The following is a 26928-nucleotide window of genomic DNA, read 5'->3' as shown; positions in this document are numbered from 1 at the left end:
TGAAATAAGAAAAAATATGAGAAATTTCATAAATCTTTTCAGTATTAAATCTAGTTGTCAAATAGTTTTATGTTTGAAAATATAGCAGATCTGAATTATGCAGAAATGTCAAAAATGTCTTCTTTTTCTTCAAAAAAATAATTTATTAAAATACAGCTATAATAAAGAACAATAGTTTATATATACTATTATGGTACAGAAAAAAATAGAAAAGTCAACATTGATGATAGAAGACCATAGATAGTTCATGAAATTTTAAATTTTTTTAACATGCTTATGTTGGCCTCACCTATATGTGGGTCTGTTTGTTTGTGAGTTTTGTAACTCTTCATTGGACTAAAAGTAAATGACTTAATTCATAAAAATTTCATTACGCAGAGATTCCAACCTCCGATCTCCGTGTTGGAAATTAAGCACTTCGACAACCTTAGAATAGGACTCAATACAAGTTTCGACGAGATGCAGATGTACAAGCAGTGAAGCCATTATATGAGGATGGTATCAATTAAATGATTACATATAGTTATAAAAAGCACGCAACTATAGCATATGAAACTAAAACATGGAAAATAAAAGTAATTTGAAAAAAAAGCGCGCTTTTAAAGCACATCAGATTAAAAACTTAAAAATAATTTTTAAAATAATCCATTCTTATATAAGGTACTACTAAATATGGAAACCAAATGGGCCAAGTTTGTTTTTTTTACTCTTCTTCTTCTTCTACTTCTTGGAGATCTGTCGATCTGTTAATTCTGAAGCTGCCTCTGCATATTTTCCTGAGAGGTGGATTGCCAACTATCTTTCCACCTTTTAGGTGGTCTCCCGGGAGGCCTTGAGCCGGGCGGGTTGTTTTATAGGACTATTCTCGGAAGTCTGTTCTCGTCCATTCGTTTTACTTGGTTGTACCACTGCCTCTTACGTTGTCTTCCCCATCATGTCTTGTATCCCGCATTGCTCTTTGACATCTGTATTTCTTACTCTGTCTCTTCTTGTTTACCCCGCTATTGTTCTCAGTGTTTTCATCTCGGCCACCCTCAGCATTTATTTCGTCTTGTTGGTGTCCTCGCCGACTTCCGTGCCGTACATCATGATGGGTTTGATAGTCTTGTAGATTCTAATTTTGCTATCTTTGCGCATGTACGGGTTGAACCAGACTATATCTCGTAGGCATCCTAATTGTGCGGATGCTTTGTTAATCTGGCTTCTTAGGTCTTTAACTGGGTCGTGGGTACTTGATATGTCTATGTCCAGATATCTGAATTACATAACTTGTTCTATGGGATTGTCCTCCATCACCAGCTTACATCTGAGCGGATCCTTCGCGATTGATTGTTTTTTTACTAAATTTCAATAATATAATAATTTTCATGAAAATATTGGTAATAACGTTTTAAAAATCCAAAAATGTTATTCAAAAATATATACCGATATCCTCAGAGTCATAGCTGCATGAGAAAGCAAATACAGTGCTTTTCAGATAAAAGTATCCACCTTTAATAACTTTTGTAATACTGGTATTTAGAAAAAATCCAAAAACACGTCAATTTATGTTGGAAGGGGCAAGCATTATGGCTTATTTAAACTTACTGGAAAAGCCACCCCCTCACCCCTAGCAGCATCCCCTTTATTTTTTTAAATTACTTTTCATATTTTTTATGTAAAATTTGGATACTCCTCTTTGAGCTGATTTTAAAAATGTATAATACTTGTAGGTTAAAGTGGTTAGTTTATGAGATAAGCAATTTTTCTTTTAAGAGCACAAATTTTACTTATTATTTACTTTCACCTTATTTGCCTGTACTAAAATGGGTTGTACAACAGTTCAAACTCTTTAGTCTTTTTAACTTTGCTATTTATTCTACTTAAAAAATCCAAACAACAAAAAACTCTACTTTTTATTAAAGTTTGACATTGTCACTTAGAATTTGTAGTCACTATTGATAGTGTAATTTGATACATTATTTATTTTGTTTCTCTGAAATGGTTTACTCTTTGCAAGAAAGAATTGAAATTGTAGGTTTATACTACCAAAATAATAATTGTGCAAGAGCTGCTGCTAGAATATTTAACGAATTACATGACGGAAGACATGCAACTCATAAGTATGTAATTCAACTGATGGAGAAATTTACCACAACAGGGTCTGTTTGCAATAAAGTGCATAAGCGAGAGGGACTCGTAAATAACGAAGCAATCCAAGTGGCAATTTTAGGGCAAGTCAGCTTAGAGGCTCAACAACCCCAATCGTTGTCAACAATAAGTAGAGCGATCGGTGTTTCATCTTCTACAGTTTTCCGAGTTCTAGATAAATTCAAGTACCACCCATACAAAGTTAAGTTGGTGCACGAGTTGAATGAAGATGATTTTGATCGTCGTCTAGAGTTTTGAGAATCAATGACGCAAATTATCAATAACAATCCACAATATTTGCTTTTCTGATGAATGCTCGTGGTCATTAAATGGGTTAGTAAGTAGGCATAATTGTAGATATTGGGCTGAAAGTGATCCACATATTATGCGTGAATTCCATACACAACATCCCCAAAAGTTAAACGTTTGGTGTGGTATCCTAGGTGATCACATTGTCGGACCTTTCTTCATCAACGGAAATTTAAATGGTGAATCATATCTTGAGTTACTCAGGGAAGGGGTTGACCCACGTATTACAACAATAATAGAAAATGATGATAACCTTTCCGAAGATTTACTGGTATTTCAACAAGACGCAGCTCCCCCACACTATGCTATGCCTGTCCGACAATTTTTAAACGAAACATTCCCCGCTCGTTGGATAGGTAGAAGGGGGCAGATGATGGAGTGGCCACCTAGGTGACCGGATTTAACACCCCTAGACTTCTTTTTATGGGGGTATTTAAAAACAAAAGTTTATGCTACCCAACCAGAATCTCTGGATGATTTACGAGAGAGGATAGAAAATGAATGTCGACAATTAAATCCAGCCGTATTAAGCAATGTCAGAGAGGCATTTCAAAATAGATTATACCATTGTATGGAAGTGAATGGTACTCATTTTGAACACTTATTGTAACTTCATAATAAATAGCACAGTTAAAAAGATTAAAGAGTTTGAACTGTTGTACAACCCATTTTAGTACAGGCAAATAAGGTGAAAGTAAATAATAAGTAAAATTTGTGCTCTTAAAAGAAAAATTGTTTATCTCATAAACTAACCACTTTAACCTACAAGTATTATACATTTTTGAAATCAGCTCAAAGATGAGTATCCAAATTTTACATAAAAAATATGAAAAGTAATTTAAAAAAATAAAGGGGATGCTGCTAGGGGTGACGGGGTGGCTTTTCCAGTAAGTTTAAATAAGCCATAATGCTTGCCCCTTCCAACATAAATTGACGTATTTTTGGATTTTTTCTAAATACCAGTATTACAAAAGTTATTAAAGGTGGATACTTTTATCTGAAAAGCACTGTATATATTTTTTTTAAATACGGAAGCCTTTACTTCTACAATATATTATCCTATACTATGCAATTTTACCAAATCATACAGGATAATTGTGTCTTATTTTTGGAAAGAACTATAGGTAGTTTTATGAGTATAGCCTATATGTATAAAATATTTCAAATAATAATTTGGACGTATGTATAATACCAATATTCTCTGTATTCAATAATCAGCAAGTTAATAAAACAAATCCTTATTGAACAAATATGACGATGATCATTGTTTTGTGTCATTAATAAAGTCAATGTTGTCAAGTCAATTAAAATCTTTAAAACGAGTAGAAATTTGTGAAGGTTAAACATTCAAAACATGATAATGTACTATAGCCGAAAATTGTGTCAGTGTTATAAATAGCGCTCGAGCAATTTCTATCTTCCAATATTTATGAATACTTTTTAATAAAAATACACAGATTTTACTTCGTTCACCTTGGAATTCATAATGATCATTGCGTAACTTCAATTTAGAATGAATATTTGCTTTAAATTATAGAAGAATTCAATATTCTACATATCCACTACCAACTTAAAATGAATGGAGATTTATTCCATACTCGTTTATCGAGAATTACTAGCTATAGTTCTAGTTATTCATTTGATTAATTTCCATATAAAAACGCTTTAGGATATTTTTCTTCCAATTTCTAATAGAATAATTTTTATGATGTGTGTTCACTATAAATAAAATATTTCTATTGGGATTTCTGTTCTACAGAAATGAATTTTATAGCAAATATATAGAAGAATATATTTCAAGTTTTCAAAGAATATATTTTCACTATCTTTATTTATTAAAAAGTTGTACAGATGAACTATTTCTATTGATGATTACTGTTATTAAAATTAGGGTTAAACGAATGTAGTATCATATAGTACTCAATCCATTGTTTCGTATTAATACACAAACACAATTACGCGTTTTGATAATTAAGTTATCATCTTCTAGGACTGTTTGTTATAGGTATTATTAATGTCAACTACCTATCTAGACCAGGGGTCGGCAACGTGCGGCTCGGGAGCCACATACGGCTCTTTGGATGTGAAGCTACAACAACAACAACTTAGTTCCATACGCAAATAATACGCCTCTCCTTCTCCGTGACAAACGTCAAGGATTACGTGCACCTGAAGAACTGTTTCGTAATTTCAAAAACAAACCATAAATCTTGAAAAAGATCAAAGATTTTCCATTATCCGCTGAAACAGTACAAGATCGAGTAGCTAAAGTCCCTTCAAATGTAGCATATTTGCAGATATATGTCTTCCTAAGTACAAAATAAGAACTTATAGAATTGCTACCGCTCTCGGGACAAACTAAAAGGGAATATATATCGAATTGCCTTTCAAAAATGTCTTGAAGACGATGGGATTAGTTTAAATGAAACCGTTTCAATAGTAACTGATGAAACCAGAAGGAAAAAATGAAGGGACGATAACGATACTTCAGAACAAAATAAACTACGAAATTTTGAAGTTTCACTGTATATTATACCAAGAAGCGCTTTGTTGAAGTTATGAAATTGATAATAGAAATTGTTAATAGCATCTTGTCAAAAGCTCTCTACACATCTCCAGAATTGTTAAACGAAATGGAGACTCAATATTCCGACCTCCTTCTCCATAATGTGCAATGGTTTTCCTAAAGTAAGTTGTTGAAACGTTTTGCTATATACTTGAATGAAGTAAATACAATCAGTCTGAAGACGATAGCTTGGTTATCGAAACGCGCGTCAGATAGTGTAATTGTGAGTGTTGGTGTAGTGGTAGTGTGAACAGAGTGTTCAGTATTCCCTTCTCCCATAAAATATGTTCAATACACTTATGACGTAATAAATAAATCTGATACAAGACCGATCTTCTTCTTTAGGACTAGAAAACTAAAATAATTTTCTTTCTTTCACCTCCAACGTCTTCCCAAAATTTCCTTTAGCTGCTGTAACTCAAAATAAAAGCCTCTGTATAACTTTTAAGTCTCGACTGTTGACACAATATTCATGAAATCAATGGCGGAACATAGTGAATGTAATTGAAAGCTTCAGTCACTTTTATTGTCGTTACGACTCATATCATTACTAAGAGTTTACGAAGTTTCTTTGTAGTCTCGATGTTTACTACTTTGTTGAAACTTATTAGCCACCCCTCTGCCTTAGAATCCTATATTCCTCCCAATCCTGTTTAATCCTTTATAATCACAATTATTTTTCTCCCTACTAACTTTACAAGCAGCTATTTCTAATTCTATTTTTTCATTGCTCATACCTTCACACAAAAATATAACCTTTCTCTGACCTCTCCCGCACCTCAATCGCCTTGGGCCACAAATATCCTTATAATAGAGACACACTAGTTACCAATAATCCTAATACGGATTGGTAAAGAATTTATTACTTTAATTTAATCTTCTTTATTGATGCCTCAAAAACTTTGATCCCGGTGCGCGATAATTCAAATCATTAAGTTCATCCTGTTTACCTGTGACAAAAAGTTTAGCGAATTATAAAACCTCCTTCAGACTTCTCAATATATTTACTACTCAATCAAAACATCGACGTATATACTGATTTCCTTTCCTTCAGTCAATTGAAACCATTTTCACCGATCACTCAATAGACCAAAACATATATGACATCTTTCAAACTGTCTTTGCTCATAATTTCAAAGAAGCTTCTAACACGCTTGAAAAATAATTAAGAATGCAAATGATCTTCATAAACAGTCAGTACTAACGACGCCTGATTAAGAAGCTTCGTGAATCATGAAGAATATAGTATATTTATGAGAGGTGGAAAACATCATGGCTATTAACATGATGTTTTCGTTAAGAGTGGGTAGATACTTCAACGAACTATATTCATTAAGTCCAGAGTTTTAAAGGTAAGTCCATAATAATAATTGCATCTAGCAACAATGGTTTTGTTTCAGGTGCTTGATGGATGCAGATTTCTGGATATGTTGTATATAAAATTTTATGGAACATATATTTATAGTTGTTGGGAAAGTTGAGAGTCCACAAATATTGTTCTCGATTTATAAAAAAATTTGAAAAATATTTAATAATTTATATAGAAATATTATTGGATCAATAAATTAAATTCTCGGTGAAATATATTTGAACTTTTGTGTTAGTCACTGGTAGACATAGACTCGGCACCTTGCAATAAAGCATTTTTTTGGTTTTATCTTTTACTTTTTTCAACGAACTTCGAACAAACATTATCTAGGTGTGATAAAAATAACTTCGTGTGAAAATTTAACAGTTTTATCATTATTTTGTAAAGAAGGTACTTGATCATAACATTTTTTATTCCATATTTAATGCGAGTTTTATAATAGTAGACAGGACAAAAAATAATTCGGTTTCTAGAATGTAAGCAAAGAAAAAGGAATCTGATAAATTTTCGGTATAAAACCAGTCGCAACACAATGTAAATAGCCTATTAGAACAATATAAAGGAATACGGCTTCATAAATACCTTCTAATAACATAATAAAACAGTACTGGCTACACGGTCTATGAATTGAAAATGAAATGAAATTGAAGAATAGCCATTCGATGGTCCTTAACAACGTATTCCTTTTAGGAATAAACCCTAGTTCAAACACGGCTAGTAATTTAATAAAGTAGGGAGTTATTTATTGCGTGCGGACAATACAAATTAGTAGAGTAGTTTGGTATAGAAGCTTAGCGAAGTAGATAAATCCGATTCTATTTTTGTGATGGAGTAGAGTTCTCCACCACGTGCAGCTAACTACTAAAATGTCACTAAATCAAGTCTTAATATACGTGTTTAGTCAAGCGCAAACCAAAATATCTCGCGGGAATAAAGATATGACATTTAATTTTGTGTATTTGAAATACGAGACATTATGAAACGTGAATAAACCGTGAGCATCGCTGGATTCAAAGAAAAGTAAGACCAAAATAAAAAATATCAAGTCGACTTAATGCTTATGAAAAATGATTAGTGGATATTGGCTGCTCCGCTACTTGACTAAGACCAATAGGTAAGATGGGTCTCGATGTCTAAATCATTCTTTACAATTTCTTACAATTTCTTACATATCCCTTAGAAGAATATTGTATTTGTGGCGACTGATCTGAACAATTGCAAAATAAATATATATTGACTAACATCTTAGTAAGTTAACAAATTTAATTTGCAGTTACACAGTGACGACATAGCATTGAAAAATCAAATTTTTTGGTTTTTACGGGTAAGCTTAACAAAATTCCTTAATAAATAATAAATTGCAGATATTGAAGATACAATACATACAGAGCTACTTATACTTTAAAGTTGTTTAGTTTGTGATAAGAGACGTGGATCTAAACCTCCGAGAGCTTATATTTTATTCAATAATCTGAAAAAAACTAGGCATAAGTTACACCCCATATAGGCATCTTGGACCTCAAGTTGAAGCACTGTAAATTTAAACAAATATATTCTCATTCTTGAGAATTTCTTTCCTCCCAATCTCTCTTTACATTATAATTTTAATCTATTTATCATTTAAAATAGTTTTTTCATTCACTTTTAATGTGATTTAGAATAAAACCTTACTAGATTTTTCCACTGGCATGTGTTTTGTATGCATATTTTAGTCGGCTCGTTACATACATGAATTATCTTATTAAAACAAGTTATATAAAAACGGATGAATAACGTCAGATGTTGATTATTGCTCGCTGCTAAGACATTTAACAGCAAGGTACTTGAGCGGAATTCAAGTTACAATCAGATTAGTTGCCTGTTGTAATAAAGTTAATTTCTATATTAGTAACAACTGCCAGCTGACACAAAATTACGTGACGTTGCTCTCAAATTATTTAATGTGCGATGAGGCAGTTTTATTTAGTTTTTACAATTGTTTTATTACTATACAGTTCTTTTAATTACAATTTAAGAATAAGCAGCGGCATCGTTTGAGCAACATAGACGGAAAATATTAATTTTATTTGAATATTAAACAATTAGACATTATATGTAAAGAGAGGAGGTGCAATATTTTCCAAAACGAGTCTATAAAAACGTTTGCAGTTCTGCAGCTCACGGCTTGCTCGCAGAATCTGCAGTTATCGTCGTCAGCTATGCCTGTTATCGTAAGTGGTATTTAACGAGGTATTATCCTCCAATGAATATCATTAATTGTCTTGGGCCTGGAGTATTTGCCATCCGTTCACTTTACTATTATAGTAGAATTATGAAGCCGTAGCCTGGTACGACCAGCCACGTCAGGGTTACTTGGATTCGGTTAGCTAGTACTTGTTGAGTTTGAATTGGTTTTCCACATTAGCTTGGACGTACACTCAATAGCCTTCAAGGCCATCAAGGTCACTTGTCTATTGGAAAGTATATGAATGTGCCTAGGCAGGTTTCTATCCAAACACTGCTGAGTACATACGTCTTAATAGTTTATTACTATATGTCATATGATTGTCATTTATCTGTGAGATTTCAGTACCATTATGAACAACATTTCCTATGGTCAAAAAAAAAAAATAAAAACAGAACTAAACAAAATAATTTACGTTTTTACTTATGATTTACAATTTTGATAGATTTATCAACAAAAATTTTATGTTTTAACGAACCTGAATAAATTCCTCACACATACCTTTCTTTCTGTGCTTTGTTATTGACAGTTTGAACTATAATCAACATAATGATAATTCAATATACAGGATGTTTATGAATCAAAAAATTTCTCAACCTACCCCTTTCCAAGAAAACTCTCTTAAAAATTAATGCTTAAAATATTTTTGCGCCTTTTTTTTCTAAAATTTCAATAAAGCTGAAAGACTTGAAATTCTGTGATTTTCGTACACTTGCGAAGGACCTAATCACGATTATTTTTTCAAGTTTCTTGTTACATTATAAGGGGGTAAAATTAGCTACCCTCACTTTATTTAATATTAAATTTTTTTAAGATGGAGTTGTATGGAATAAGATTATAATTAAAAATCTTTGTTTTATTTAAACATTTTTTTAATAAATTGAGTGTAAAGCAGTAATACGATTTATTATAAATGCTGGAGAAGTAGAAGGAATATTGAAAAAATGCCCGAGGATTAGTCCTTCGCGAGTGAAAGAAAATTAGAAAATTTCAAGTTTGTAACACTGAAATTTTAAAAAAAAAGAAACACCTTGTATATTAGCGTATATATAGAAAGTTTTCCCCATCTAACGATAGAACAGTTGAGAATAAAAGTACAATACACAAAATTGCAAATTTGTCTCAAAATTACTTTTTTCTTCTTTACTGTATTATAGTTTTATTTTTCAATATTTGACCAATGAAAATTATTTTGATACGATCGAACATATTGACTGAGTATATAATGTTTTTGGAATTATAAATATGAATATTGGAGTTGAAATTTATCCCTCTAATAACACAACTACGTCCAGTATATAGTCTGAAATATAATCCCGCAATTTATACCCGTTTCAACACTGAATCATTCAACTAAATTGGATCAAGTTCAAATATATACACAGTTTAAAAGTCTAAACTCTGAATGTATTTATTTATATACATGAAATACAATAATGAACCAAATTGGTGTTTGTATAATCGTTCTTTTTAATTTATACCGAGAGAATCCTTTCTATTTTCGTGCTTGTCAATACATTAATGAGTATTGGCGAAGTTGAGTAATGTAGACTGAAAATATATTTGAGGGTCACACCAATGGCGAATACAATGAACGAATAAAACGTAAAAGTTATTCTTGTTGTGTGTGACATATTCGTTAAATTTAAGATATTTTTACACATACAAATAGAAACGTCAATAATAATGGGTGGCATGAACATTGTATATTTTTATTAATGCTTTTGGGGGGTGGGGACGTAATGATGGAGGATAGATGGTTTAATTTAAACACACAATATCAACTAATAATACAGATTATTTGTTATTATTTATTTAATTCAATTCAGATGATTTTGTGAAAGTTTCTTGCACTTTATTTACATTATTCCATATTAAGAAGTATCATCAGTAAACCAGAAACATTTATAGAGGGAAAAGTAAATTCAATTATTCAGGTTAGTAGTTCATTAGAGAGAAAACAATAATTTCGTAATTTTTTTAAAGTTTTATGAATATTTATAAAAAGTGGTCTTGCTCCAGTCGCATTTTTCCGTTAATGGCAATGCTTTTCACAAATTGCAGTCTTCTTTTCGTAATTTGGAGGTAACTGCATGCCTGTGCATGTAAAGGTACAGTTCATGTACATAATGAATATTGCTTTCACACATTAATTTGACTGTCAATTCTTCTATACCCCAAACGAAAATGTTCGCTCAACTGAAGCGTTGGTCATTCAATAAAAATCTTGAATTCATTAAATTAGTTGTCGATTGAAATGGAAATCATACTATTCTGGAATATAGTCCAACTTTCTTCCAGAATTCCGCATATTAGTGATTTCCTTAGATCAATCTGGGAATTATGAAATAAACAAACTATTCATTCCGATTATATAAGTCACATTCGTTTTTTGAAGTGAAGATGTTTGTTTGTACCTCTTTGAATTTCATATATAGAATAAGAAACCTCTCCTGTCAACTTAGTTCTTGGAAGCTATAAAGTATTTATTCGCTAAATATGTTACAGGAACTTTTTCTCAATTCATCTCTCCAGAACATTATTCAACATTGATGATATATTGTGTAGAAACCAAAGAAGAAGTTGAAAACTAACATCAATTTTTTTTAGTTTAGCTTCAGCTCTTTTATTTTCTTTCTGGTAGGCTGTTACCATCTTTGTAACTTAGTTTATTCTCCGATTATGAACTTGTTTGTTGCTAATAGAATTGTTTGATAATTATAGGAGTTGATTCAATACTTCCTAGAGTTTTTCATTAGTATTTTATACACTTTTACCAAATGCCAGTACACGTGTGCCGTCTACAAAGGTAGCTACCATAGTTCTTCCTGCAATGAATTTAAGTCTACAATGACTCCAAAGCACTGTTATCTTCCGGATATTGATCGTAGCATGTAAAACCAAACCTGTTCCCCAATATAAGATTGGAACAGCTTTTTTCAGTTCAGTATATGTATTTGGTTTAGTATTGCGTGCTTTTCTGTGATGCCAGAGAATTATTTCTACAATAAATCTTTTTTAAACTGTTTTATCAAAAAGTTTTTATAATGAATTACTGATATTACAATTAATTCCTGAGTAAATGACTAAGAAAAGTCATAATATATAGTTATATACATTATATGGAAAAATAAGTTGCACTCAAGAGCTCGCCGCTTATATCACTTCCGTTCTAGAAACGGCTTTGCTTATGAATCACCCTAATCTGCGCAGTTTTTGCTGGTTTTGCCTGTCTATAGGATTTTTTTCTGTAGTGATATCAATATTAGGGTAGGCATAAAAATTGACAAACATTTTTTGCTGCATCAAGAATTATGGTGGTCTATAGAATATCCGTGTAGTTTCAATCAGAGTCGCAAAGTACCAACAATATTAATAATTTTATTCAATGTAATTGTAATTCCTCACTTATTGAAAAGAAGACGTAACCATTCGGAACTCACTTAAGACAAACTTAGAAAACATCCCATAGTTTTCCGTCATATGGAACGAGTAGTTTTGAGTTGATAATTTTCTAATATTAATAGAAATATGATACTTCTTATACTATTATCGTTGTTTTTGTTACTTAATATACAGAAATTTTCAATTATTTATTCAAGTTGGATGTAAATAACTAGCACTGCATAAATTTTAACACCTACAATATTCAACAGGTACATATTCATTAAAACATTTTAAATACTTAGTAAAACTACTGATATCCTGTTTATCAACTGATTCGTGGATGAAAACTAAATGACGTGAATCACCAACTCCACGCTTCTTATTTCTGAATAATCATTTGAGGTCGATGAAAGATTATTCTTGTTCTTGGATGGAAAAATTCCAACAACCAGAGAATATAATTCAAATTTTATGTTAAGTGTTCAGATATTGTTAAGATGTCGATTCGAGTGAATACATTCCTAAGATATTGGTTTAGCTTTTGAATTTAAAATGACTTTTTTATTTAGAAATATATGTGTACTAATTGCTACCCATTTAACTGTTTGTGATGCTAGCAATGATTTTAAAAAAATATTCAGTAAGCGAAGGAATTCACTAGAGTGGGCGAACGGTACATTTGAGTATCCGTGAAGTAGCGGTAAGAAATGGTGGAGCATAATTTTTTACATGGTTGTTTGATGATTCAATCAAAAACGAACGGATTGCGTATTTATAGGCTTACCCAACAATTTCACAAATAAAGTTTAGATTCAATATAGCAATCTTCTTAAAAGTGAATTTACAGCCTATTTAGAAATTAGGTTTGATGGTTAACTATCGATAAAATAAATGTATTCATTATTTTTATTCACAATATCACTATTACTTGTATCACAATTTCATATTTTCACTGTTTTCGACGGAAGGGAAGCGCTGATACCTTTTAACGTTCAACAGGCTTTTCTTGCAGGCGCGTATAAAAATTAGAAGTTGTTTCTAACCGTGTATTTAATACTCACGCAACATCACTAAACACATAAGATGAACATAGCACAAGTGTCACACAAAATAGTTCATATAAAAACTTTAAACTCAATTTTTTTCAACCGTTCTTTATATTCAGAGCCACGTCCTTTGCAATTAATTCTTTTCTTATGGAAATTGAAAATTCAAAAAGTTAGGTCTTGTATTAAGGATCCTCTATTTCATACTAGCAGACATTAATTGATTTAAATTATTAAGAGAAGTAATTATATTTATAGAAAAATTTTTTTATTATTTCTACTCAAGTAAAATTGTTTCGTTAGCCAAATGAATGAACTATAATATTTACTATGATAATTGTTTCTGTTGGGAATTAAAAACTATGTTTAAAGGAATTATTGATCCAGAAAAATTCATATTTATAAAGATAATGAAGACTTTTATTATTGAATCGTCTTCTGTATCCTTTATACAGTGCTTTTCAGATAAAAGTATCCACCTTTAATAACTTTTGTAATACTGGTATTTAGAAAAAATCCAAAAATACGTCAATTTATGTTGGAAGGGGCAAGCATTATGGCTTATTTAAACTTACTGGAAAAGCCACCCCCTCACCCCTAGCAGCATCCCCTTTATTTTTTTAAATTACTTTTAATATTTTTTATGTAAAATTTGGATACTCATCTTTGAGCTGATTTCAAAAATGTATAATACTTGTAGGTTAAAGTGGCTAGTTTATGAGATAAACAATTTTTCTTTTAAGAGCACAAATTTTACTTATTATTTACTTTCACCTTATTTGCCTGTACTAAAATGGGTTGTACAACAGTTCAAACTCTTTAATCTTTTTAACTGTGCTATTTATTATGAAGTTACAATAAGTGTTCAAAATGAGTACCATTCACTTCCATACAATGGTATAATCTATTTTGAAATGCCTTTCTGACATTGCTTAATACGGCTGGATTCAATTGTCCACATTCATTTTCTATCCTCTCTCGTAAATCATCCAGAGATTCTGGTTGGGTAGCATAAACTTTTGTTTTTAAATACCCCCATAAAAAGAAGTCTAGGGGTGTTAAATCCGGTCACCTAGGTGGCCACTCCATCATCTGCCCCCTTCTACCTATCCAACGAGCGGGGAATGTTTCGTTTAAAAATTGTCGGACAGGCATAGCATAGTGTGGGGGAGCTGCGTCTTGTTGAAATACCAGTAAATCTTCGGAAAGGTTATCATCATTTTCTATTATTGTTGTAATACGTGGGTCAACCCCTTCCCTGAGTAACTTAAAATATGATTCACCATTTAAATTTCCGTTGATGAAGAAAGGTCCGACAATGTGGTCACCTAGGATACCACACCAAACGTTTAACTTTTGGGGATGTTGTGTATGGAATTCACGCATAATATGTGGATCACTTTCAGCCCAATATCTACAATTATGCCTACTTACTAACCCATTTAATGACCACGAGCATTCATCAGAAAAGCAAATATTGTTTAACAATTGTGGATTGTTATTGATAATTTGCGTCATTGATTCTCAAAACTCTAGACGACGATCAAAATCATCTTCATTCAACTCGTGCACCAACTTAACTTTGTATGGGTGGTACTTGAATTTATGTAGAACTCGGAAAACTGTAGAAGATGAAACACCGATCGCTCTACTTATTGTTGACAACGATTGGGGTTGTTGAGCCTCTAAGCTGACTTGCCCTAAAATTGCCACTTGGATTGCTTCGTTATTTACGAGTCCCTCTCGCTTATGCATTTTATTGCAAACAGACCCTGTTGTGGTAAATTTCTCCATCAGTTGAATTACATACTTATGAGTTGCATGTCTTCCGTCATGTAATTCGTTAAATATTCTAGCAGCAGCTCTTGCACAATTATTATTTTGGTAGTATAAACCTACAATTTCAATTCTTTCTTGCAAAGAGTAAACCATTTCAGAGAAACAAAATAAATAATATATCAAATTACACTATCAATAGTGACTACAAATTCTAAGTGACAATGTCAAACTTTAATAAAAAGTAGAGTTTTTTGTTGTTTGGATTTTTTAAGTAGAATAAATAGCAAAGTTAAAAAGACTAAAGAGTTTGAACTGTTGTACAACCCATTTTAGTACAGGCAAATAAGGTGAAAGTAAATAATAAGTAAAATTTGTGCTCTTAAAAGAAAAATTGTTTATCTCATAAACTAACCACTTTAACCTACAAGTATTATACATTTTTGAAATCAGCTCAAAGAGGAGTATCCAAATTTTACATAAAAAATATGAAAAGTAATTTAAAAAAATAAAGGGGATGCTGCTAGGGTTGAGGGGGTGGCTTTTCCAGTAAGTTTAAATAAGCCATAATGCTTGCCCCTTCCAACATAAATTGACGTATTTTTGGATTTTTTCTAAATACCAGTATTACAAAAGTTATTAAAGGTGGATACTTTTATCTGAAAAGCACTGTATATGACTGTATGTTAGCAACAAGTCGGTCAAGTCAAAATAATTTACTCCATTGGCAAATTCATTAGCATAGCTATAAATGGTTTTTTTCGTGGAATCTATAGTCCGTAGGCGCCAAAAATTGGTAAAGGTGTGGTATGTTATGTATTAAATATTTATTGAAATATCTGTTATGTTTACATAATGAAAAATTATATACTTGTTCGAGTTGGTGTACGTCATTCGTAAACATTGACTATTTTCATGTATCCTGATTTGGTAGTTAGTTCAGTGCTAAGAATGATAACCAAAAACGTGTGAATACTGACGGCTTCGAGAAGATGCAAATCATTTCACTTGATTCTAGTTCTATGTATTAGAAATTATGAAATTCTTCACACTACAATTTTATGGTTTGTCAATATTCAGTTAATAGAATATAAAATACTCAACTTCCTTATTTTTGCTGATAATCTGCTGGAATCTCAAGGTGCCGAATAAGCTTAGAAATAATAGAAAAAGTTGACTGAAAACTGCTTGAAAGTTGGCAAACTGACGCTGTCAAATCAGATATTAACTCTGGCGTCATAAATATACATACATATTGCTTCTGTTTGTATCATTTTAAAACGATATTCTGATGGTAAAAAAGTGTAGAAATTTTCATTAAAAAAATGGATACGTGATTTTCCATTTATTTACAATAAACAATCATTTTTATATTTGGCCCAGACATTGCGAAACCCGCTTTTTTATATTTATTATAATCACTGAGATTTAGTAAATTATTAAAAGCTATGTAGTATGTAAATGTACTAGGCTTTATCCAATCCATTTCTACGAATATTGTTAAGTCAAAGATAAGAGTTTTATGATTTGTTTTCAAACAGTCTACTTAAACAAAAGTACTTCATCTCAACCAAGTCCAACTTTGGGTCAAATATGTGCACAAACTAAATACATTCTTGCGCAGGGATTTCCACTAAATTTTTATGAATAATGCTGGATAACAAATATCAAAAACTTATCGAGGTTCTTAGAAACACTGGTATTGTCGGAAAAAATATCCGTGATTTCGCTAATACGTGCTGGAATCAAACTAAAAATATAAAAATAAGTAACTAGTAAACGAAACATATGATTATTAGCAAAACTCAATATCCTCCAGCGGGTTTAACCATAAACGGTTAAGACACAGATCGGGTAGAAACATAGACATATCTCGGAACCACAGTAAACGCAAAATATACCAGCAAATATATTTCTTTACAGAATGGTTTATGGTTCTATGGTGTAGAGGCTTGGACCACAACCGAGGCTACTTTTAAAATACTGGAATCTTTCTACATGGGGACACATTGGCGTATCTTGAAAATATTCTGGACGGAGCACATCACCAGTATGGAAGTTATGCAGAGACTAGGAAAAGAGAAAAAACAGTAAAAACTTGAGTATTTTGGCCACATAATAAGACATGACAAATACCGTCTTTAACAGCTGGCCGGTGGTTTGGAGTGTCATCTATGATCTGTTTAGAATCGCAGTAAACAAGATAAGATTCTCTTTTTTATGACCTCCAGGCATCTTCAATTACGGAGTATTTCATTTTCAAATTACAGATATATCTTGGTGTTCATCTCTCACACTAGCCATAATTCCATGGAAAGAATCAAAACGTGAATCCAGAAAATGTATTTTCGATTTCAGTATGCATTCCAATTTCCATATTACGGAAATTTCTGATTCTCTGAATAATTTCTTTGATAACAAAAGATGTCCTTCACGATATATTATTTAAGCACAAAATAGATACTAAATTTGGAATTACCTCAAATACCTAATAATATTTTTTAACAATTTAGACTTCGTTGACAACTTGACCAATGACAATCCTTTTTAACATCTTTCAAGACATTTATAAATCACGAAGGATTCGGCATCCACTTATTTAAAGAGTATCTCCATATAACAACCGGTTGCTATACTTGAAAAGGGTTGATTATCAAAATTTTTTACGAAATCGTTTAATCAATTGAAGATTTTAAAGACAATTGATATTGTGTTGTAGTAAAACTATTGCTCTAATGTCAGCTGTCATTGGTTATATTCCAGATAGTGATATAAAAATGTTCTTCAGCTTATGGTAGTAAATTTTTTTAATTGATTTGTTGATAAATTTTGACAAACATGAATAGAAAAACAAAAATTAGAGGAAAATGGTTTACGAGATTCTGACCATCTATTTATTCAGTATTTCTCCAGACAGAATAAGTATGGCATCGAAGAAAGAAAGTCTCCCTGCAAATAATTCACTATTATTGTGAATAATCCGGATCAATGAACTTTTGTTGAAAGTCTTTTCCTTTTTTGCCATTGCTGACTTAGGATTCACTTTCATATTAAAATATGTAATTTTCAGTCCTACATTGTTTACCAGGAATTTTAACGTTTATTTAGAAAAAAGTCGGGCGTTTAACATGATTCTATGAATAACTGCGCATGTGAGGTATCATAAATATTCACAAAAACATAAAATATTAAAATTTATTTCGAAGGAATCACAATGCTTATTCATAAATATGATATTGGTTCATAAAGTAAAGCTAATATTTAGATTTCAGTTCGTTTACAAAAAAAGTTTTAGAAAATAATTCCGGTGAACTACTTGAGTAAGATATACAGTGTGCACCGTTACTCAAAAATAATATATTAATCTATCTTCCTGATTAATACTGCCTGTAGATAATTTCACCTTTTTTTATCAGAGCATTGGGCTTTCAGTTTTGTTTTACTTGTTCTAGTCAAGTTTTTCTGGGTCTAATTTTACTTTTTTTTATTGCTTTTTTCATTAGGTTTTACGTTCACTTTATGTATCCGTCCCAAAATGTAAACATATTTCAACTATTTTATTTCGTATTGGTTCCTGTTTCTTTAGTTTTTCTATAATTACTTCATTTGTTATTTCGTTCATCATCGTGTTTACTGCTATTTTTCCTCATTTATTCTTTGTTCTTCTTCTTCTCCATTATATGCGCTTTTTCGGTTTACTATTATCTTTTTGCATATTTTTGATGTTTTTTTCCATTTCAGGTCTTCTATTCACTTTATCTATATATTTATACTTTATTTTTCATTATCTTAAAAGTATCTATTACTATTACTATATCGTCTGTATACATTAATCTCCCTTGTTCATTTGTTATTGTAGCCGATTTTTGTAATAATTTGTTTGTAGTTACAAATACAATTGTCGAGACTATTCATAATTTTATGTATTCTACAAATATCCAAGTCTATTATACTCGTAATGATATGGCATTATGTGATCACTGATTTGTTATTATTATTAATAAACGTGGATTATCAAGTTCTGCCTTGTACATATTTTTTATAATAGATAATAAATTGGAAGAGTCTACTAGCTTTGTGCCCTTTGATATTCAAAAAAGAATGATCCAATAACTGTTCCCAAACATTAAAATTCAATTGCATTTTTGTTCGATGTTCGCGCATACATCTAAGATTGGTATTATTCTAAAGCTAAAGTCTATAATTGTAGCGAATAATTAAAAAATCAAACATAAACATATCTTGATTATGAATGCTTATTTCACTTGTAAAATATATCTGCACCCACATTTTGCATTACGGTTTCTCATACTTTCTTCCTGCGTACTTGAACATCTTTAGATTATTCTTGTATTTGTATTACTTCATAAGATTGAAACTTATTACTTTTTATAATGTTACAGATGGATTCTACACTAACATGTTGATTTTATAAATGGATGTACAAGGATTTCCTATAAAACCACTCAATCATTTTTAAACATTAGTTACGGTATTTGGGCAGCCAGCGATTTATAATTGAATTCACTACACAAGTTTCATAAGTACAATATTGTTAATTTATCATAAGTTCTTTTGCAATCAATGTAACCTCTTCATAAGAATCGTTATTATTTCCTTATCGGTGAACTAAACTAAATTTTTATTAAACACATTTCGTCAAAGACAATGAGAAATAATTCATGAGTTTTGAACACAATTAATGTCAGAAAAACCCACTAGTTTTTTAACATAAACTATTATTTTTTCTACTTTTAGTTTCCAACGATTGCATCTCTGCAATAAAGAACATAGAATTATGCGCTCTCGAGTTATATTTGTAAATGTAAATATTTGTAAATATTTGTAATAACTTGTATTCAATATTTTTTCTAAATCTAACAAAAATCGAAATATTAGCAAGTTACGGTACTTTATGAACACATAAGTAATAATAAATATACTCGAACCACGCATTGTTAGAGGTTTCTCAGAATCAATATTCAGTGGGTGTTTCGCTATTTCGAATGTTTTGGAAGAAAATTATCTACATATAAGTGAGAAAGAACTAGTAGGCGTTAAAACGTACAGGCTGTGTCTGTTCGTGACATGGTTTTATTAATAAAGAATTATATCCATTCAGAATCGTTACTATGAATAGAAAAATGTTTGACATATGGCTGAGTGAACCTTCTGCACATTTTAGATTGTATACATGAATACAGTTTCATTGAGGATTTTAAACTAAAGATGGGACGTACAATAATAAATAGATTAAAATAATATTGACCAAAAAATATTCGTTAAATGCCTCAATTAATATAATATTAAAAAATACTAATAATCAAATATAGTTTTTCACAAAAATAGTGGAGTAATATTTGTTAAGTATTTATTTTCATGTTAATAATGTTGGAATAGTTTCAAATGAAATTGATTTGAAGCACTGACGGATCTAAAGGGTGGGTTTTCGGGTAGTAGGCTTTCCCTCTCACGAATCTCTAAGAATCTTTCATAAGAAATTCTAACCAAAACATCTTTTCTAAAATTACTCATCACCAACGTATTTCATAGAGTAAGTTATAAGCAAAACATCCTGAACTAAGTACACTACTATATACATGGTGTTGTTCCAATATCAATTGTAGAAGACAGTTAAGCGAGGACCAATCAATATTTCATAAATACGCACGGCACTCATACCAAATTAAGAAACATCTAACAAACCGTCAGTCCACGTGGACTCTCATCCCCACTGTTTACCAATCAAAACTTCGAATCGGAAACATAAAGACATTTTTATTGGCCGAAGCTGTATTTACACAATTTCTTCGAAATATTCCTGGTAGACATTAGGGTCGCTAGGTAAAATTCATTTAATTCATAAATTTCTTCAAATAAATAGAAATATGGCGTTTTTTACACCATGGGCGAATGAAGACCATGAAATTGCGCAGTGTAGTGAGAATAAAGACAGGTCTGAATTAAAGATTCAGATATACAAACACGGCAAGTTAATTTGAATTTATTCGATTGGTTAAAAAAGGAAAATATTCAGCAATCTGATAATTCAATCATACTAAGAATTGCTGAATAAGCTAGAGTAAATAAATTTTCCATTTATCGAATAGTTACGAAAGGCGTTGCTGTAGATCATTCACAGAATCGAAAAACATGTAAAGAAAAACTGAAATCAGTTGATAAAGCTACTCAAGATTTTTTACGTAGGACAATTCATAGTTTATATAAGGAGAAAAGGGCTACAACATTAGAAGTAATACAGCAAAATGTAGCAGATTATTCAGAATACAATTGTACCAGTTTAGAAACATAGTTTTGTCAGCATGTGGTTTTAAACAAAAAAAAATGAATAAACGGAAGGCAATAACCGAATCCTCAAGGATCGTTCGATGGCGACAATATTATTTGGTTCAGATAAAAGACTACCTAAGTATTTATAAAAATAATAAATTTATAAAATGACGTATCTACGCCTATGGCAGATCAAACAAAATTGTCGTCGGTAAAGGTTTTTATAATCTACAATTGATATTAGAAGAACTATACCTATACCTGCCGATGAATTAAAAATACATTATTTTTGTGAAAATATGACGTTTTGTCAGAGTACGAATTTAAATGCAAAAAGATGATGAATCTTCAATGAATCTTTAGTGTTAAGTGTTAACTTTGATTAGAGAATTGTCAGTAAATTATTGATCAAATAGATTATTGTTCATGTGTACGTAAATATTTTATGTTACTGAATGGAGAATAGAAATCGTTACGGTTTAATACGAATCGTAAGATTGAAGATTGGAGTTTGAACCCTCAGAAAACAACGTCCAGTGCGCAATGTAGCTTTTGAAGTGAAGGTATTGGACTAAGAAGAATCGACATTCCTATCAGACAACGATCTTTCATATCCTTATCTAGTGTTTCTCTCATTATGAATTTAATCCTGATAAAATAAGTTTAATGCATGATTTACAAGATGTTCATTCCCTTCAGCATCCCATTATGACACAGTGTAACCAGCAACTTGAGCTTAAGACTGGCAGAAGGGTTCAATAGTTAATGCGAGTAAAAAAGATAAGAGAAATTTCTAGTAGCATTTTGTTGATGAACCACGGATTTACTTACAATTTTGACTGTTATACTTTCAAAGTAGCCCAATAGGCTTAATATGGTTTTTATAGGTTTTCAAAATAGTTTGAATTAATCACAATTCAATAAGCCATTATTTTACAATGTATTATTGTAAAATATTCAAATTAAAATGCATAAATAAATTAGGCAGATGAAATAAACAAAGCAACAAGTTTCATTATCAACCCACAATAAAACAACTCCCAAGATTTGTCACCCGATGACATCAGCGGAGCAAGTGAAACACATAATGAGAAGCTTGCGGAATATATCTTATTGGTTCCAATATATCCGTGATATATTTAGATATATTACAAAAAAATTCTTTATTTATATTACCACTGTGAAGGTGAAAACGTTCTATTGAAATACGTTGAAAACTTTCTATTGAAACACGTCGACTCTTATTCCAAGAAACTTTTACTATAATATATTTATAATATATATAAAGTTACCCTTTTATCCTATATTGTCACCCCCTTAATTGTTTATATCATAACAGGCTGTAGGTGATTAGTTAGAAGATTTTTGAATCTATAATAGTCTTTTTGTTACATGATTTATCAATGGAATTATGGAAATGACTTTGTTTCCAATTTTGGATTTTACAAATTACAAGTATAGAGAAAGAATTCAAATTTTGATATATGTAGTTCAAAATGATATCCGTTGGTTCCCATTGAATATCAATATCTATTTACATATATTTTACAGGTTTTTCTGAGAAAATCTGAAATCTCAAACGATATTTTAACACAAATTTTCTTGAGATTCAAGTTATGCTACCAATACCCGTTTCAAATGATCCCAGAAAAAAAATTGAGGGATTTAAACCGGTCGACCAGCTTGGATATTTCAGAGATTCCTTCCATTTCGTTTAACAGGAAAGTGCTTATTTAGAAATTAATGGATCGGTTCGAAAACATTCCGAAAAAATAGTTTGAACTCTAAAAGGTCCTTTTTGTCTTTTAATTTTTGGGACATTCATGGGATCAATATAATTTTTCAAGGTGGCAGAACTTTTCGTGAACAGGAGTATCAGAAAAAGAACGACCAATAATGTGTTCCCATGAATCACCAGCTCAAACATTTGATTTCTAATGATTTTGGGTATAACTTTCACGTGCTGAATTTCTCTATTTATATTCATCTGAAAAATATTAATTCTATAGTAGATTGGCAGGTCCCTTCATTAGATATATAAAAGTTTCGAAGAATTCATGTCGTTTTATTTTTGTACTAATCGTATTTCATACGGATAACTTTGATGAGACTTTGAAATTCGATTAACACAACTCTACAGTACACCAGATGACTAAATAACTTTCCATCTCGACTACCTCAAGCCTGATAAGTCGCCAAGGTTCTTTAATAAGGATGAAATTCATGGGACGTTAGAATTCGATTAACACTACTTCATGGTACACAAGAAGCCTGAGCTAGTTTACCCATAGACTTGGTATTATCCATGTCCAAGAGATCCAAAACTGCCACTTTGGTAGACGCCTGGTCGATTGTCAAGGTTTTTGTTGTCTATAACTTCCAGAATTTCTATTTTCTATGTAATATGAGAAGCTGTTTTGTCAATTTTTTCAGTTATCCCATCTTTTAAAACTGTATATTGTCTGATCTATTAAGAAATTTATTAAAAATGATTATGTTTATCGGTTCTGCTAATCATGAGATTATGGAAAATTGAACAAAAATCCAAATGAATAATTTGAATTTAATAGCCTTCTGTAACTGAGATATTTATTACTGAAGCACGCACTATGTGTGTGTTTCAAATTTAATTATAGCTAATTTGTCCGTGACTCAGATAATAGAGATTTCAAAATTATGATCCGTTGCGATTATAAAATTCAGTAGTTCAATTGTATTTTCCATAATAATAACATTACATTTCGAAGTCAAAATTTAGAATAAAATTCGATAGATTGATAATGTAAAAAATATTGGTACAGCAGGTGCCAACGTGCGTTCAATAAAACTTCAATTGTGAACTTGTGACTCTTGTGAGTACATGTACATATTCACAAATTTCATAGTTTTCAATATATAACAGGTATTAATTCAAATTCAAAAAAACCATGGTGAAAATCAGATTAATTAAACAATATATACCTTGTTTGTTCTGCGACATTTTCAAAAGTTTGTATATATCGTAATATTCGTTACCTGAAAAATAATACGCTCAAAATCGAGAAGTGAGGCTTACATATCGAAAAGTTCAAATTCATTGAGAGGTTACGAATTCCTTCAATAATTGCTCAACGTCTGCATATTTTCAACATATTTAATAGCACTCTCAGATGTGGATCATCATAAAAGTTCCTTTATACTACCTCCAATCGTTATGAACTTATAGACATTTTACTCAAAATAAAGTATTTTTCTTATGAGTAGTACTTCATCAAGGTGCCTTATGCCAGTTCTGGACATAAGGTATACTTATATTACTAATTAATCAAGATAATTAACTTCTGTGAGATAGCAAACAAAATAGTAAATCAAATGAATAAATTTTAAAACAATTGAATAAATAACAAAAAATAAATTATGACACACCAATTGAGCACCAGTTTTTGTAATACAGTAAGCGGGGTCATAATTAAAATTTTCATATCATCGGGATTAGTCGTTGGAGTACTATAAACGATATTTTTAATACTAATACACTAATAGAAATCTATCAAAGTGAGATCTAGGATCTATTTAACTGCAGCCACATTTTTGCTCTGAAATTTTAAGGAATATAGAAATCCCCAACTCGATTTATCAAATTACTTTTCAGAAAATAGGGATCTATTACGTGATTCTCCACAATCACACATTCATGGTCCATCCATTCATTCTGATGGTGCACAGTAAGGAGAAGTACTTATTTTTAGTGTCATAATAATGAAAGTTATTACTAGTCCTCAAACTATAATTGTGGAAAGCAGATTTGTCTGTGATTAACACAAATTATAAATATTGGTAAAAGCAAAAACCTATGCAGTTGGATATTATGTGGATGGTATTTATGCTTTCTAAGAATCCTACAAACGCTAGATGGATTTATAATTGTATATCTGTCAATGTTCTGGTACTTGTGTTCTCAGTTACTGATCTTTACAACAAGAATGCATTGTCCTCATCGGCAGTAACTTCTATCGTTACCTTCTGCTTCGTGTAAACAATAGTATCCAGAAAATATAAAATATTGCCGGACACCGGATGATTTGGTTAAGGATATTTTTGCGCACATACCTTCAACGCCAGAAGGATGTTTACATGGTATCCGCTTATGATTTTGTCATTTGTTCTGCGAAGAGAATTTTTTTCATGCAACATACACAAACAAATATCACGATTGATAGTGCAAAGTTACTAATTAAATTGATTCATTGGGATTCAATTACTACGCTAACTCTTCATTTAATAAATAATGGAATATCTTAATAACGAAGTTCCCATGTAGAATTTAAAAAATTAATCAAATATAAGGTACCCCATGTGAAAAATTATGTTCGATTTGTTGAACTACCGTTGGGACAACCTGTATGGCTAGAGATAACTTTAAATAATAGTCGAATTTATTATTTCTTAGACCTTTTGATATGTTTATGTTTCTAAATGGTCTTGATGCTGAGTCTCTTTCGTTTCAAAATTAGTTTTTTTAATAATTTTTTAAAAGAAAGATAAATATTGACGTTTCCACTAATTTTAAGTTTTTATCAAAATATGATATTTACACTGACAACTTGCGTATTTATATTGATCAATAGATCGATCACCTTTATCATGAATATCAAAATAAGAATAGAATCAAAATAGAACTTTGCATTGATAAGAAAAATTAATTTTTCTCAATAATATATACATATATATGTACTCTAGTAAGTACTGTCCTGTAAGTGGGAACTTCGGACAACATAATTTGAACCATAATAATTAACATGAGAGCTTTGTTACTACTTAATTAAATAGTTATCATAATTATGTAAATATATCTACTGTTCAGATATATGTATAAGTATATGTTAAACATATAGTTGAAAAAATTATGCATAATCTAGAATACTATTTTTCAATACTCCCATAATAATAATTTTTTAATAGGTATAATATAGAATATTATATATTGTTTAGTTCATACATTTATTTATTAAAATTGTCAAAGTATATAATTCATAAATACCTACTCAATAACACTCAATATACCATGTTTGGAAATGAAAAATGTTGCAGGTGTGATAGTAAAACACAGTACCAGATGTATTATGTTACATTGATATAACTTTATAGAAAAAACAAAAATGTTTACCTTATCAATTCTTGTTTTAACATTACCTTAAATATTCCAATATCACAAACAAAAAAAACCGCTTCTCGCACTAAAATTCTCAATTACGAATAATCATGTGTACACGGCCGCAGACGATTTCTAGAGTTCTATTCTATTCTCAGATCAGCTTACGGAGAATCAAACCATGTTTCTCCGCCTCGCGCAATGTTGCCAAGTCGAGTTTTTAAAAAATCTTTTCATTTTCTTATAATCCGTCGAAGAAGAATAATGTTTTCAAATTTCTATCAATTTCATCAATTGAAAATAGCAAGTATTACTTTTTTAATAAAATTATTTCAGTGGTGGAGCTGCTATGGTAGTTAGTACTAGTGTAAATTGTACTGAAGTGTTTTTTTTTTCAATATCTTCTACTACTTTACCGATTAGACCTTATTATTTGTGTGTGACAGAAATAGTTTCTAAAAAAATGACAAACTATAAATTTCACTTGAATTGTTTAGTTTTTTTGTCATTAACAGTTTGCTAGACCATATGTGTGTAAATAATTTCTAAAAAGCTCCCCTTCTTGTATGTGATTCCATTTCCAGAATTTTGAAATTGAATGTATGTTTTTTCATATTTCATGGTTCTTGATGCAGCTTTTTTTGTCTATCGTACTGATGACCTTTTAGTCTATTTTCTAAATACTGAGATGTCTCTCCT

The 26928-nt window shown here is 30.8% G+C and overlaps 1 protein-coding gene across 4 annotated transcripts in view; it reads right to left on the bottom strand.

The window, feature by feature from the left end:
- Positions 1-26390, bottom strand: part of LOC130449462 (uncharacterized) — a 54729-nt gene extending 28339 nt beyond the window's left edge. For 2 of the 4 annotated variants that reach the window (XM_056787289.1, XM_056787292.1), the window contains exon 1: positions 26271-26390. The gene's annotated coding sequence lies outside the window, so the exon portion shown is untranslated. Of the gene's footprint in view, positions 1-26244 lie in introns of all 4 variants that reach the window. The other 2 variants (XM_056787290.1, XM_056787291.1) reach the window with 2 other exon arrangements.
- Between the last annotated feature and the right edge of the window lie 538 nt (positions 26391-26928).

Source organism: Diorhabda sublineata, chromosome 10 (genome assembly GCF_026230105.1).
Source record: "Diorhabda sublineata isolate icDioSubl1.1 chromosome 10, icDioSubl1.1, whole genome shotgun sequence".
Lineage (NCBI taxonomy): Eukaryota > Metazoa > Arthropoda > Insecta > Coleoptera > Chrysomelidae > Diorhabda > Diorhabda sublineata.
Note: the sequence above shows the minus strand (reverse complement) of the source record. Positions and strands in the feature narration are given on the sequence as shown.